At 34.5% G+C, this 17361-nt stretch overlaps 1 protein-coding gene across 4 annotated transcripts in view; it reads right to left on the reverse strand.

Annotated features, from left to right (window-relative positions):
- Window positions 1–17361, reverse strand: part of NAALADL2 (N-acetylated alpha-linked acidic dipeptidase like 2) — a 1320599-nt gene that overhangs the window by 991153 nt on the left and 312085 nt on the right. Inside the window, exon 4 of one of the 4 annotated variants that reach the window (XM_053221203.1) lies at window positions 3258–3474. The exons of the other annotated variants lie outside the window; for them this stretch is intronic. The gene's annotated coding sequence lies outside the window, so the exon portion shown is untranslated. The remainder of the gene's footprint in view (window positions 1–3257; window positions 3475–17361) is intronic. 4 annotated transcript variants of the gene reach the window in all.

Raw genomic sequence — 17361 nt, forward strand, 5'->3', positions numbered from 1 at the left:
ACGATCCAGCAATCCCAGTTCTGTGTATATATCCAAAATAAATGACAGCAGGATATTTAAGAATTATCTGAATTCCCATGTTTGCAGCATTATTTACAACAAACAAGATATGAAAGCAACCCATGTCCTTCTACAGGTAAATAGTGTACCCTTTAATTATTCTACAATTTTATGTTTAATTATACCTCACAGCTGAGATTAAAAAAATAAATAAATGGGAGGCAGCATAAAAATGACCTGCATTTTCTCAAATAAATCATTACTTCCAAAATCTGAGCAAGAACTATTAAGTGGAACCAGAACACATGACAATACTTGTAAGTAGTACCCTTAGTATCTAAAATTATGCTCAAACTATTATTTGTCTGAGAATGAGAGTGTTTTATCCTAATCAAAACTAACCAGTAAGCCAAATTTTAGGCTGTCTTCATTTTGAACTGACATATTTTTTCTTTACCCCAAATTAGCTGTACATCCAGCTAACTGCATCAACAAGTGACTAATTGGTAGGTAGCTGTGTGAGCAATTATCCGATTTGCACATGTAAATGATGCTTATTTCAAATTTACTTCTCATGCCAAGCTTTAGAAATGTGGCTCAGAACTTCAGGAAGACAAACTGATTCAAAGCCATATCACACCTTGTTTGCAATCATAAATGGAGCATAGGTGATTGTGATATGCTATCTGAAGTAATGTAAAGATCTCAAAATATCTTAAGATTGTACTTTCCAGGTATTTAGAAAAAAGAAAAACAGAAGCCAAATGTTACATTTTTTCCAAAAATCAAAAGGTTATACTATTTTGTTGCATCATCTATACAATAAACACAAGTGGCAGTAATCTATCCATCCTTGAAATTATAGAACCCTGAATAATCATTTCAAGATTTGAAAGAAAGAGGACCCTATATCCTGGCAATATTACTACAATCACATAACAATGATACCTCTCAGCATTTAAATATGGGACAAATAAGAGATTTTTCTTAACTGTCAATATTTTTCAGCAGGGCATTTAATTTCAAATGGTTTCAATGGTGGAATTTAAAAACTGTTTCAACTGTGTGACTCTTTCCCTTTCTCTTACCAATTTACCACTCTCTTCCTCACTGTTACCAGCTCCCACAAAATAAGAAAGGATATACTTTCACAATATACAAAATTACAAATTATTTTCTTTCAAAAATGTGTCCCAGTAGTTTCTTGATATTACAAAAGATTTATTTTTAATTACTACATTTTAAATGTCAGACTTTTAAGTGAAAAATGTTTTTCATATAACAAAATGACCTCAAAATCATTTTAAATTATTCAACAGTTATATATGAGACTCCACATAAATTACTCAACTGGTATATATGAGATTCCAAATAAATTAGAAGATACATGTATAGCACGACTATTTGCCCAGACATATTGTCTTCTTTCATTAAAAAAATTAATAGGTATTTAAAAAATATTTGATATATTTTACTAAAGATTCAGAAGGTATAACTTGAACATATAGACCCAGAGATGTGAAACTTTCTAAAAACTGAAACATGATATTTACCAGCAAAGTGAAACATGGAACAGGGAATTCAAATATAAATTCAAATATAAATTTAAGTCATAAAATTATAATAAATATGACGACTTACACATAACCCAAACAAATGCTCTCAAAATTTGCTTCTAGAATGTTGTAAATAATCCTTAATTTGCTATTTTTCTAATGTAAGACATTAAAATATTTTCATTTCGCATTTAGTTTTTTTCCCCTCAAATAGGAGCTTGTTGGCCTCTAGTTACTATGAAAACTTGCTGGTGAGTTATGTCTTCCAACTATCATCAATGTGAATAATGTCAAACAGTTTTAATAAAATAATCCATAAACAGGAGTTTCATGAAATTTTTAAAATCAGAATAAGCAAATTCAATTACCATTATAAAGCAGATACTACTAACCACCTGAAAATGGATTCTGGCATAGCACCATTCGTGTGGAACAATTGTTTTCTTTAGAAGTAGAAGGGCTTTAAGACAATATGATATGTGAAACTAGGGGTTAGACTGTAGTGTGCGCTATTACGTGAAAAAGATTTTGAATCTGACACTGGAAAAGGAAAGTTATATTTAACTAGTCAGTTAGTTAAATTAGTCAGTTGGTTAAGTATCTGACTTCAGCTCAGGTCATGATGTCACTGTTCCCGAATTTGAGCCCTGCGTAGGGCTCCATGCTGACAGCTCAGAGCCTGGAGCCTGTTTCAGATTCTGTGTCTCCCTCTCTCTCTCTGCCCCTCCCCAGCTCATGCTCTGTCTCTTTCTCCCTCTCTCAAAAATAAATAAACATTAAAAAATAAAAATAAAAATAAAAATAAAAATAAAAATAAAAATAAAATAAAATAAAATAAAATAAAATAAAATAAAAGGTACCATGAAAAACCCTTGGATACTGTATTAGCTATTTGGACATCATGAGGAATTAAGCACACGCTAGTTTTGCCCAAAAAAGGTACAATTCCCTTTATCTTTGTCTCTTGTTTACTAGACTTGAACAATCACAAAGAGCAGAAAATGGATACAATTGAATACAATTAAATAAAAGAATGTATAGTTTAACTAACTGTATCATGGGAATTTTTTTAATGTTTATTTATTTTTGAGAGAGAGAAAACAGGAGCAGGGTAGGGGCAGAGAGAGAGGGATGCAGATGATCTAAAGCAGGCTCTGTGCTGACAGCAGACACACCCGTGAGGGGCTTGATCTCACAAACTGCGAGATCATGACCTGAGCCAAAGTTGGACACTTAACCGATTGAGCCACCCAGGCGACCCTGGGAAAATTTCTTCTTGAACAGGATTGAATGTCCATGTTCATAATATTGCCAACCCAAAGTTATAGCCAAAAATCTATTATAAGTGGCTGCGTTATAAAATTTAACCTACATACCTAGAAGGAAGCAACAATGACAGCAAGAGCCTGGCAGAGACCAGCCAGTGCCTATCCACATGTTAAACACGTAGCTGGGTTCCTAACAAAGCTCTGTAACTTGTTCTCAATGATCTTTTACACACATGCGTAAGGAAATTCTCCACCACAAATAAATATAAAAACAAATCAAAGATCACACTAAATCTGGGGATTCTTTGTATTGCCCACAGTGCCTATCACAGTTCCCCATTGAGTGAATAAATGATTTCTCTGTGTCTGTAAATCCAGTCAAAGTACTCAATATTGGGACCTGAGAAATTTAACATTAGGTTAGAAAGCTCACCTGTCTTTTTCAATTTCACTGCAGAATCACTATCACAACTTCTGGGTGGTGTGGCTTCTTTGCAAACAAGAAGAGAAATGATTGGCAGTGTGGTGCCTTGCACAGGCTTCAGCCGACATGGAGATGTAAGGGAAATAGTGGAGAGAGAAGTCCTATGGGTGCTGACTACAGCTCTTCCATTGTTTTCTGCAGCTTTACCCCTCAGAGAAGCAGCCTCCTTGGGTGTAAAAACGGAAGAAAATTATTGCCTGCTCTATCTACTTTACAGGGAATTGGAGATTTAAATAAGATGCACTTGAAATGTTTTGTAGACAATATAGAATTAGTCAAATAAAAGTTATCATTACTGTATTTTGTAGCATAAGAGAAGAAACATCTTACTAGATCTGGTCTGGCACTATTTCTAAACTTCCAACAGATTCATTGATTGATGATAAAAATTTACTTTAACTGAAAATGTATCTTTAATGAACCTCTAAGCTATCCATGTATATAGTACACACAATTCCTGCTTCTACCTTTTGCATACCCCTCTTTTCCAAGAGCTAACAGGAGACTTCAAGGAAACACAGGCATCTTTACAACTGCATCGTTACCAATTAACAAAGCAACACACCATGTTCAAATTAATCTGGGTGGGAAATGAGAATTCTGTCTCTTAAGAAGCATGGGAAGAATTTACACAAGCAAATAAACTTGCATCTGGATCTTTTATGTAAATTGTGAAAAGAATACACGATCTTTTTTTTCTTGCTGTCTAAAAACAAATACATTTAAAACATCTGAATCATTCCAGATAAACTGACTGAATACAAATTAACAGCATAGCATTGAGTGAAGCCATTATGGAATAATGCAAATAGTAGGTTAATCCCAGCTGCCAAATATACAAATAATTTTGATAGCATAAATGTAGAACAGATTTTGTAGTTAATTCTAAATTTCTTGAGAAACAAATCTTATACTTTCTACTGACAAAAGAAAAAAATATGTGGATGAAACTACTATCATAACTAAATATAATGTTTGCTGGCATTATTTTTACACACACATTTTTCTAAAACCTATTATAAATTACAGACTTAAGAATTTCATAAATAAAGAACACAGTCTGGATATGGCCAAGGAAGAAACAAGCAATTAATCTTACTGTAAAATGTTGCTTTTTTTTTAAACAACATGATGCAGCACTATGAAAAAAGTATCTGCTTTTTCATGATACAAATGAAAATAATCTGTTAAAACCATCCTTAGACAGACTGAATATTCATCCACGTTACAAGACCTTTAAGCCATTCAACAACAATCTGGAAATACCTCTTAGTCCGCTCAGGCTGCTATAACAAAATACCATAAATTGGTGGCTTATAAACAACAGAAATTTCTCACAGTTCTGGAGGCTAGAAACTCCAAGATCAGGATGCTGGCAGATTCAGTGTCTGGTGAGGACCCATTTTCTGGATCACAGACAGCACCTGTGTCTGTGTTCTCACATGGTTGAAGGGGTGAGCTAGCTATCTACAGTTGGTCTCTTTTATGAGGGCACTCATCCCAACCATAAGGCTCCACCCTCATGACACAGTCACCACCAAAAGTCTCTCATACCATCATGTTGGGGACTAGGATTTCAACATATGAATTTTAGGGGGACATATTCACTCTCTAGCAATCTCCATAGTTTAAACAGGGAATGAATGAGGATGAAGCTGTGTTTCTGGACAGATTTCCTTTTACAACCAAGCAGCTAATTACAACAAGACAAAAGTCTAGCCCAAAGGCAAGCCTAAGGCAAAACTGGAAAAGAGGATTTTTGTTTTTGTTTTTGTCTAAGTCTGAGGCTCCCCTTTTTCAGGTATTCATCCCTGCCTCCAGGGTGCCCCTGTACATGTACTTCACCCACTCTATCAACAGGCACTCTTGGAATGTTGCTGACGACTTCTTATTCTAAGACTGCAGGTGACAGAGGAAGAAAGAGCTAACTGAGCATCTATTATATCCCTGGCTCCAGCTTAGTCTTATATATTATTCCATTAGTTATGCTGAAGATAATTAACGAAGGTGAGAACGTGTTGGTGCAAGGATCCAAACATATGACCTCTGTTGTCTTTCACTAAATCATGCTGCCTCCTTTGAAAGCATAAAATATATTACATCCTGGGAAGGTTTGTGTTTCATCAAGAGAGAGAGAAAAAGTGCTAACATGCAGAACTGAGCACCATGGTTATTTGTCTCTTTTTGAGGACTAAAAGGAGCCAGGACAGGGGCCCTTGCTGGTCTTTGCTGTGATTTACTGAATCTTAAGGCAAGTACTTGGCACCCTCAGTGCCAACCTATAACCTCTGCTTTTGCAGCTGCAAAGAATAATGGGAGTGACTCTTCAGGCTCTTCTGTGCCATTCCCTCCCCTTGCTAATTTTAAAGAAGTTTTGATTTCTGAAAAAAATAAAATAAAATCAGTTACTTGAGTGGCTCCTCCTGCATTTTGCTAAAAATGCATCATCCATTCCTCGATTAATTCCTTCATTGAGTAACATCATGCCCCCAGGTATTCTGCTGGTACTGAGGTTTTCACTCTAAACTGTATGTCTGGCTATCCCCGGACATGTCATCTCCGCTTTCACCCCAGGACAACCTTGAAGGAAAACCATAGTATCTCTTTTTGTTTCCCCAAAATATCCTTGAGCAGCAAAATCACTGGTGAACAAAAGAGACTGAGTATTTTGTAGAAAAGTCAGAGAAAGTGAACATTTCACATGCCATAGACTCCCACTTCCAAAATGCTCCTAAGCCATGTCTATTTTTCAAAGTGTGTATGGTTAAGCATCTAACCACAGTACCAGTTTACCATGACCCATCCCCTCAATTATGTCCCAGTCTTGCTCACTGGCTGCTTGAGCCATGGTATCTCTATATTTGGTCTCTGTGTTGCCACCTACCCAAAATATTGCAACTATTTTTTATGCAGAACAAAGTTGCTTTGCCTTTACTTCTCTGGATTCCAGGGCTTACATCAAGTATTGGAACTTCCCTACCTTAGCGAAAGCAATTGATCATAAAAAACAACAAAAACAACAACAACAAAATACTATTGCCTTCAAAGACTTTAGTGTTTATGAAAAAAAACATATGTACAGAGACAATAATTTTGTGAAAAAATGCTAAAAGAGAAATGCACTGGAGTTAGTATAGGGAGACAGAGATGAGAGGGTCTTTCTTGAAGCCTGAGGTGTCAGGAAACAAAAGGAACTGTCAGGAATCTTGAAAAAAGGAGATTGAAGCTTTCCATGTAAGTAGGATTGAGAAGGGGGCTCTAACATGGACACAGGCAGGGAGACATGAGAGGTCTGGGCATGTCTGAGTACAAATAGCACACTGTGGCTGTGAGATCAGGAATCAGAGCAAATCGGACATTGCAGTACCAACTTTATTTCAAAATTCACCTACTCCTCTGCCCTCATACGCCAGTTTCTCCTTCATTGCAAAGAAGTGCTCTATCTTTTCATGACAGAATACAGTGCCAGCTGCATGTATTTGAGCATAAAGGAATAGGATTAATTTAATAGTTTCATCTTAATTCTGCTCTGAGGTTTCTCAATTTAACTAAGTAACTTTAATGCTCTTAGGCACCATGCTTTTGACAAACTTTCTTAAAAAGTCATTATAAAAAGAGTGATTTTGCTAAAGAGTATACATAGTAAAAATCATTATTCCAGTAGATGGAGCAGAGGTGACATCAGAATAGCTGAACATTGCCTGGCCCGGAATATATAGAAGTCCAGACACAGCAGAGCCACGAAATGGAAAAAGCACATTTGAGAGCAAAGACTGAACATTACTGAATACGGCTTGGCTAATCACCTAATTTGGACTTAGAAAATTTCATACCCTATTCAAACTGAAGAGGAAAACAACCTTAGGCAAATACCAAAATGAATCCTTAAAGAAACATTTATATTTTAGAACAAAAAAGCTGTAACTCTGATTTGTTTAAAAGTCTCACTGTGGTGCTTTCCAATCATTCTACATAACAGACAAGGCTAAAATTCTTAGGAGGGCCTCTAAATGCATGGCTAATGCGCTTTTCCCCTCCCAGACAATTTGTGAATTGTGTGATTGCCTGATATCGAATTATTAAGAAATAGATCAATAAACACAGCAGGCTGCAAGCTTAAAACCTCTGCCTACATAAAGAAACAATGAACAAAGTTACTCCTTAGAAACTGCAACAGCAGAGAGCTGGACATGCAGATTTATACTCGAGAAGATATTAGCAGGTGGAATCATAGACATCAAAAGAACTGTGGAGAAGCAAACATTTTGATTACAAATTATAGCTATTGTATATTAGGTAAATGTCTTAAATCTGATGAAATTCTGTAAAGATTCTTGAAGTCAAGGATGAACTATTCAATTTCTGGTTTTAAATTTGTTTTATGTTTTTATTTATTTTTGAGACAGAGAGAGACAGAGCATGAGCAGGAGAGGAGCAGAGAGAGAGGGAGACACAGAATCCGAAGCAGGCTCCAGGCTCTGAGCTGTCAGCACAGAGCCCGATGCAAGACTCGAACTCACGGAATGTGAGATCATGACCTGAGCTGAAGTCGGAGGCTTCACCGACTGAGCCACCCAGCCACCCCTCAATTTGTGGTTTTATAAAGTAATTACTGTAGGGAAATAATTTCCAGTAGTCATTGGGAATAGGAAATATGTCCATTTTCTCTTAAGAATCTACTATGTGCCTTACCCTCTTAAATTCTTCAGCAATTTACAGAACTGGAATATTCAGAGGCAGACATTCCGCATGTTTAGGACACAAGCAGAACAGAAGCAGCTCCAAGTCTTTTATTAAAGAACATATTTGGTATTTCACAAAAATGTGTCAACATTATCACTGGGAGAAAAACAACTTTGTTGGATCTTAATTTGACCAGATTTCTAACCTAAGGTAAGAGCTCATTAACCATATACTAAAACAAAATAATGAGTCAATGGTTCAAGGTATGAAATAATTGAAACCTCAACTCTCAAGTTATATAAATTAGGAAAATACCTTTGCCCTTATATATTGTTTCCTTATTTCATATGAAGATGATAAAACCTCTCACAAAAAACGGTAGTGAGGACTAAGTGATATAAACTGATATGAAGCATAAAAAGCATCCTCAGCTGCCATTATTAATGAGAGCATCCTATCTCTTGAGCGCGACAAGAATGGAAAAAAAAAGATTAAAAACGACAGTTATAAGTGTTAATCCCAAAGCAAGTTCTTTTAATGATATTCACATTCTAACCCAACCTACTTGGAAGCACATCTTAATGTTAAGCAAGCAAATCAAAATTTCTAATCCTAAAAAAAACAAAACAAAACAAAAACTGTGTAATTTTGCTAATGTATTCTCATTTCATACTTTGGCAATCTTCATTCACGTAGGAATCATGCATATTAAAGGATTTACTTAAGCATATCAAGTAATAATTTCTGAATTAGAAACAACATATTTTCATTACACTTTATAAACTCACAAGTTTACTATATGTCTGTATGTTACCTTGATATGCATTTAAAAACATATGTATCACACAAAAAATAATTTTGCAAATATTTCCTATCTCCCATTATAATCACTACCATCTTAAAAACCATTATCTTTTTTACTACTTTGAAAAAGACATAATGATTAGCAGAGGCTTCCATAAGTTAAGTGAAATGTCACTGTTTTAGTCAACTCAGGCTGGCATAACAAAATACTATAGACTAGGTGAGTTCAACAACAAGAAGAGATGCCTCATAGTTCTGGAGACTGGAAATGTAAGATCAAGGTACCAACAAGGTCTGTGTCCGGTTAGGACTCTCACCTTGGGCTGCAGACACCACATTCTTGTTGTGTCCTCACATGGACTTCCCTTTGTACCTGGTACATGGGTGGAAAAGAAGCAAGCTCTCTGGTGTCTCTTCTTATAAGGGCAGTAACACATCATGAGAGTCCCACCATCATGGTCTCATCTAAATCTAATTATCTTCCAAAGGCCCTATCTCTAAATACCATCACATTGGAAACTAAGGCTTCAACTTATGAATTTTGTGGTACACAATTCAATCCATAGCAGTCACTTTTTTTTGGAACACAGTATGACCAATAGCTAGAAGAGCAGATGTATAAACAACTTTAAGCCTCCTCTGTCTCTCTCTGTCTCTCTCCATCTCTCTCTGTCCCTCTCTCTCTCTGCCTTTCTCTCTCTCTCTCTCTCTCTCTCTCTCTCTCTCTCTCTCACACACACACACACACACACACACACACCTTTCAATCCTGTCATCCATTCCTTCTTTGTGTCCCTAATGTGAGAGGTTATGTAACTATTCACTTCCTCAGAGTACTCCTACTTATTATAGAAAGTGTGATCTTAGGAAGCAATATTTGCCTTTCCCCCATAAATAAAAAAATTGAAACTATCAATATAACATTTGAAAATGAATTTTAAGATCATAAAAGAGAAGGAAATTCAAAACTCAACATGGTCATTTAACCCTCCTCACTAATTTAGAATAAACTACTAAAAGGAAAATGGGACCAATAAGAAAGTAAATTTGTTAGCAAATTATTAGAGATGCATACATATACAAAACACAAATATACACATAAATGTTAATTACCCATCACAAATCTTACATGCATGGAAGAAGTTACTATCAGAATATATACTGTTAAATCTGTAAAGAGGCTTTCAGTAATCTGGCTAAGTTTAAACTTTGATTAGTATCCCATTCAAATGTTTTGCTCCAGGAAAACATGTCATACTGTTTTACACCTCTCTATATAACTACATTTGGGGGGACAGGGCATAGACTATGTAACTGCCACTCCTCCTGCAAAATGTAGTTCTAAAAGTTAAATACATTGCTCAGAGAAGAATTATTATTCTTGAGTATTTTATCCATAAAAAAAGAACAATTAAAATACATCAAGAATCTATTACAAGAATTAGATAAGGAATGGGAAATTACAATGAAGCAAAACAGAACAAATTAATAAACAAAAAAACAGGTAATAAAACTGAAAATATAATTATTAAATTCAATAGCTGATTATTTGAAAGAACAAAATTACTAATGAGCCTATTTCTATAAAAACAGAGTAGAAATCCACAAAAATGAAAAGTGATAAAAGAAAAAAAACATAGTCAAAATAAATTTCAAAGAATAGAGTATGTGGCTAAACATAAGAGAAATAAATCTGAAACTCCTAATAAAATGGATAATTTTCTAGGAAAATCTAACTTTCTAAAACTGACTTCAGAAGAGATGGAAAAATCTAAAGACTGACCTACATGGAAGAAATAGAGCAATTTGTAAAGAGATAAATGTAAAAACATCGGTCCCAGAGGATTTCATGGGGAAATCCTTTTTGTTTTTTAAGATCAAACAATTTTAATGCCTCTAAATTTCTTAGATAGTGTAAATTAAAGAAGAAATCCCCCTGGCCCAACAATGATTGCATACACACATATGCCCTTAAATCAGTATCATTTATGAATATCAAAGCAAAAACTTGATACTAGCAAATATAATCCAAGTATACACAAAAAGAATCATACATCATGACTATGTGAGATTTACTCCAAGAATCTAAGAATTTTCGATATTAGGAAATCTTTTAATTTAATTGTGTAATAATATTAATAGAGCCCAGAAACATATTTTATCATCTTTGTTAATGCTGAAAAACCACTTGTCAAAATTCAATAACTATTTTTTAAATTTTTTCTATGTTTATTTGAGATGGAGAGAGACAGAGCATGAGCAGGGGAGGGGCAGAGAGAGAGGGAAACAGAATCTGAAGCAGGCTCCAGGCTCTGAGCTGTCAGCACAGAGCCCCACACAGGGCTTGAACTCATGAACCGCAAGATCATGACCTGAGTAGAAGTCAGATGTTTAACTGACTGAGCCACCCAAGTGCCCCTCAGTAACCAGTTTTGATTAAAATTCTTAATAAAATAGGGGCACCAGGGCAGCTCAGTCAGTTAAGTGTCCGACTTCGGCTCAGGTCATGATCTCGTGGCCCATGAGTTTGAGCCCCAGGTCAGGCTCTGTGTTGACAGATCAGAGCCTGCTTCAGAGTCTGTGTCTCCCTCTGTCTGCCCACTCCTCGCCCCCACTCATGCTCTGTTTCTGTCTCTCAAAAATGAATGAACGTTAAAAAAAATTTAACTCAATAAAATAGATTTAAATAGCAATTTCCTTCACATGATAAAATAAATCCAGCTTAGTCCAAAACCCACTATCATGCTTAATGGAGCCACACCAGAAGCATTACCAACAAAATCAGAAACAAGACAAAAGCCCCCATCACCAATATTACTTAACATTGTACTGAAAATACTAACCAAAAAATTAAGAAAAAGAAGTTATAAATGTATTTTTTGGAAAGGAAGAGGTAAAACTGTTACTAACTACAGATATCTAAAAATATAATTGTATGCATAGAATACCCAAGACAGTCAAATGACTTTTGTCACATACAGCTGACAAATCAAACACACTGTGGGGATAAAAGGTATTGAAAGAATTGTATTCGCAAAAAGACTGTAACTAGATAAGACACATAAAATATCTCCAAGCTTCCAATGTTCTGTTGGGACGAAACAGGCATAAAACACTACTCAACCACCAATAAGTGGATACTTTCCAATTCTTTCTTTATATAAAAGGAGGGAGATAGAAATGGAAGATCCCTCTAGAGGGTAAGGCCAAAATCTATGGGACACAGACACTAGGGAGCCATACCTAAAGAGCAAAACCAGGACCTAATTCAAGATATTTTTTTATCCTCTGGGTAGTGAGCTGGCAATATTTACCTAGAGGAATTTCAGAATTGCTAAGAACCTCTGACTGTATACTATATGGTACCCATTCTTCTTATTTTCAAATCACAGTAATTATTGCCAAGTAAAACAAAAAACAACACAACACAGAACAAAACCAGTATCTTTATTTGCATGTAATTCATAAAGATGAATGTGAAACTAATAACAATGATAACTACTTTAGACTGGATGGAAACTAGAAAGATGGGGAACAAGGTGGAAAGGAGGACTTTTCTGTATTCATCTTCTCCTATCTAAAATTTTTGGAACCATGAGAAGGAATTCCATATTCAAAAAATAAAATGGGGCACCTGGGTGGCTCAGTCATCTGACTGATAGTTATGCATCTGACTTGGTAGTGGTTCAAGTCCTGATTTTGTGGTCATGAGATTGAGTCCCATGTCCAGCTACATGTTGAGCATGGATCCTGCTTGGGATTCTTTCTCTACCTCTGTGTCTCTCTCTACTCCTCTCCTGCTCATGCTCTATCTCTCTGAAAATAAATAAACTTAAAAAAGAAAAAAGAAATTAAAATATGTCATAGGGCATACTGAAATACTGGAAAAAGCATTAAGAGAAAGAGATATGTTTCCTATGTTTGTGGTTTGATCAGTTTAGTGTAATATACCAAGACAGAAAATATATTGTAAGCACATGTATGGGAAAGGAAACTATGTTTTCGGTATGTTGAGTACCCATTATATCTTCAAGCCATCCACTGGTTTTAGGATGGCCACTGATTCAGGTTTGCCTGGCACTACTCAGGTTTGAGCACTGAAATTCCCATGTCCTAGGAAAACCCTCTTCAGAATGAAAAATATCCCGGTTTTTAGGAATGGGAACAGAAGGTTAGAGGAAACACAGAAAATCCATATGGCAGCTCAAAAAACGGAAGCAAAAAGTAACACTCTATTAGTTTTAAATGGATATGACATAGATGATCCACTTCGAGTAGTTACTGTTTTTCCCTCAACTACTGGTTGGCAACTGTGATTTGCAGTTCATAAAATGAAACATCTATCGTTGCAGCACTGAGTGATGTGACTTATATGTGCAACCTAAATGCATTGTAATCATGAGCATTAACAATCATCTTTCACTTGCTTGCGGATTAATTGTGTGCTTTGCATTGAGGTAAATGCTAGTTTAATTTTAACATTGTGAATACTTTGACCAGGTTTTCTAAGAGTTCAGATAATGAAATGAGAATGATTACAATACAAATGTCAGTATAACCCAGACAACTGTATTATTTTAATGACAGAAAGAAAGACACACGCAATTGTATTAGGGAGGTACTTAACCAAGATAGAGCATTCCTATACAATATGCACAAAGGAAATTGGGTTTAGGCATGATGGAAAAGGGGATGCAAAAGGACACAAGGAGTCTAAATTTCACAAGTCCTAGATGAAACAGGAAAGTATTTATAGATCAGTCATATGTTTTGTTTTGTTTTGTTTTTTTCATCTCCCCAAACTACATCATGTTCAGTCAAAATAGCCACTGTATTAGTCTGCAGACACACCACAAGAATAAATGCACATCCTACCATCCACTTGATTATTTTATAAAAGTAAATAAAGTTACATTTCCTGATTCAGAGATTACAACCATGCACACAAACAAAAGGATCATTTCGATAATAGATGTGTTGGCCTATCATAGTATAAACCTGATTTAATCGGACCTTATTAACAAACACACTTTTCTCAGTATATCCAATGATACACTGAATCAGAACAACAAAATGTTACTTCTAGTTCTTAGGTGCTTTGTTTTGAAAAATGGAGTTTCAAATCTTCTAGGTTTTTATGAAGATATTACGAAGCTACAGAAAACATAAAACAAGGAATGCTGGTATCTTACCCAAATAAGAACTAGACATTACCCATTATATTAACGTGCTATTGCCCTCCAACAAATAACACAGACCCAAAGGCATAAAACAACACAAAAGTATTATGTTACATTTCTGGAGGTCAGGATTTTGAAATGAGTATTACTGGGTTAATCAAGGCATTAGGATGAAAAATCAAAGCACTAGCATACCTGAGTTCTTCTGTGGAGACTCTAGGGGAGAATCTATTTTCTTGACTTTTCCTCCTTCCAGAGGCCACCTCCATTCCTTGCCCGGTGCCCTTTCAAATCTTCAGAACAACCGATGTCTCATTAAGTCTCATAGACCTCATCATTCTGACAAGGACTCTTCTCCCTCCCTCTTCCACATTAAAAGACCTTTGTGATTATACTGGGGCCACCTGGATAATCATGGCTATTCTTCCTATCTTCAAGTCAGGTAATTAGCAACCTTAATTCCATCTGCTATCTTAATCCCCATCCTGTCATATAACATAAATTCACAAATTCTAGGAATTATGAGCTGAATATCTTGTGGGGCCATTATTCTACCACACTCCTCTATCTACATATTTGGCAGACTACATGAATGTGAATTTTGACAAATCCCAATCAGCTTATGAAAATGCAAAGATATTACCTGCTAAGTGCCCTCCACACCTTATATGCAACACTGAGCAAAGAGTGGTGTTTTGCCCAACTGTGAAATTGAGGATTTCATAATGAAAGCTTCTGATCATTTTTCAGTTATGTCAAAGTGCAGAAGTACTTAATGAGATTTTGGACTCTATAGAAATAACAACATATTCTCCTTAGACATAAGCCTACAAGACGGCTATCATTATTTCTGGCTATACAAAAGGTATTAAAACCTTGGACTGTCATAAATTCGTTTTGAAAGTATAAGACAAGGATAATGTTCTTCTCTAATTTGGAAATACACTGATGATAAGAAGAAAAGGATCAAAATAAAATACATTTATGGGTGGTTTCTCTAAATCTGATGCGCTCTGGTCAAAAGGAATCTAGAAAAAAATGAGCTGACTGCACCTGAGTTGTTCATGTTTAGGTTGAAACAAAAACTCATAAACTACTATAGACAACAGCAAAATCAGCAGAAAACAGTACCAATTTAAAGAAGACTATTTCTTTTCTAAAAGCGTAATTTATTTGAAATCCAATTTTGATTTTATATGTTCATATTATCTACGTACTTTGAGACAATTTTCCCTGAGAAACACAGGTTTAACTTATGATATCATACAAGGTGCTCTGAAGTTTTCAAAAATGATGAATATTTTTGACAGGGTTAAGCTATATGGTAAATGTATACAAGCAAAAGTCCTGGTTGACATAGCTTGTCTGCCAAAACAGGCCTGTAGACACAGGCCTGCAGGTAAATATCTGCTGTTTCAAATAAGTAAAATCCTAAGTAATCTTTTTCTTTTCTTTCTTTTTTTTTCTTTTTTTGAGAAGATATTTAGCTTGTTGTTATCACATTGAGCTGATACAAGGAATTAATGTAATGAGGCCTTGATGAGGGCAGAGCTTCAAATTAAAGTAAATGTTACACGTAACTATATTCAATTTTAGTGTTACTTAACAGAAGGATGACCTAAAGGATGAAGGCAGTTCAGAGGAGTTTCACTGGAAAGGGAAACAAAGAATAAAAATACTCTATTGCATCATGAGACAGAAAGAAATGTACTGTTACTTTGCATTAAATATAGGTAACACCTGTTTACTTAGTTCTTTTAAATTTAAATTCTCCATTTATAGTTTCAAATGTATCTTAAATTCACAATATAGTCAATAAAATTTAAATATCCAACAAAAACCGAAAAAAATAGTTCAAATAAATTGTTGTATTAGAGGACAGAACGAGATAAAAATATTGGTATATTTCATACATATTATTTGTTAAATTAGTCTTGTTAATTACTAATTGCCACTTTTAACTATTCTACCTCTGTTCTGCTTAAATAGCAATTTCATAACAGAAAAGTAAATAAGAAATAACATATAACTTCAAATAAATACATATTTTCCATATTTTAATGTTAAAGTACTAACACACATGCATATAATTCTTACATGTTATTTTATAATGGTTGTTTTGGATTAGTTTGGTATGACTGTGTTTCAGGTTGACTCTCTAAAATCTTGATCACCCTGGTATTTGACCTGAAGCCAAAAATATTGACATGGGCTAGAAGTATTTAGGAGTTAAAAAAACAAAACAAAAAAAAAAAAAAACAAGAACCACAAAAAACAAAACAAAAACAATAATTCTACTTTTGTGCTACTTTTTACATTCCCACATTACCTTAGCACACTACAACGTAATTATTTGTATCCTTGATAAACTATGAATATCCTGAGGGAAAATACAAAGGCATAATTAACTCTGTTCCTCTAGTATCCCAAACAGTGCCTGACATATAACATAGGCTCAACAGAAATATTTCTATGAAATTGTCCTTGAAAAATTTTAGCGAGTACTTTTCTAAATATTAACCTGTTACATATTTTATATGTAAATATTTTATATATAAGTAAGAGAATGTGTTTTGCAGGTTACAAACAACCTTTTATTTAAAAGGTGAACATTCGGCTTGAAAAAAGAAAATCAATGTTAGAATTATTTTACTTGGAAACGTAAATATAAAAAGATGTTTCAAGGACAAGAAAGTACTTCATATATACACAAGTATGAAATCCATACCAAGTAAGTTAACAAGAGGCCATATGTCAAGTTTGCAAGGAAATGTTACAGATTTCTTTCAGTTATTTAAGAAACTGGAGCCACTTGTATAAAGATAATTTTCAGCATCAAGTACTAAATGAATTGCCACCAACCTGATTAATAGAGTTAAACATTGATATCTTTGAAATTTACATCAAAAACTATAGCAAAAAGCTTCAAAAGATTTATAAGATTAGGCAAAAAAAATCTAACAATTGATTTATCTATACAAAAATAAAAAGTTAATGAGTTGGGGGTCTTCTCCCTTAAAATATCACTTAGCTCTTAATGGCTGATGTCTTATTCCCTACATAAATATTGTTAATTTTTTTTATTTCTTTAGAAAGGAAACTATTTCAAGTTAGTCTACTGAGAGAAATAAAACATCCATAAAGAAAATATAAGTAATATAATTTCAGCTTAAGGGTAAAGTCTAATACACAAAATTATTTCTACCAGAAACAGTACAATAATTTAAATATTAATAATACTTAAAATGTTTTCTTAGGAATTATACATTAGTTAAGTATAGGATGTAGCTCAAACAAAAATATTTTAATGCTTTTATTAAAATGTACTTTGAAAGAAAGAGACTACCAATCTTTTCTTAACAAGGCTAATCTAATACTGAGATTAA

This window comes from Acinonyx jubatus, chromosome C2 (genome assembly GCF_027475565.1).
Source record: "Acinonyx jubatus isolate Ajub_Pintada_27869175 chromosome C2, VMU_Ajub_asm_v1.0, whole genome shotgun sequence".
Classification (NCBI taxonomy): domain Eukaryota; kingdom Metazoa; phylum Chordata; class Mammalia; order Carnivora; family Felidae; genus Acinonyx; species Acinonyx jubatus.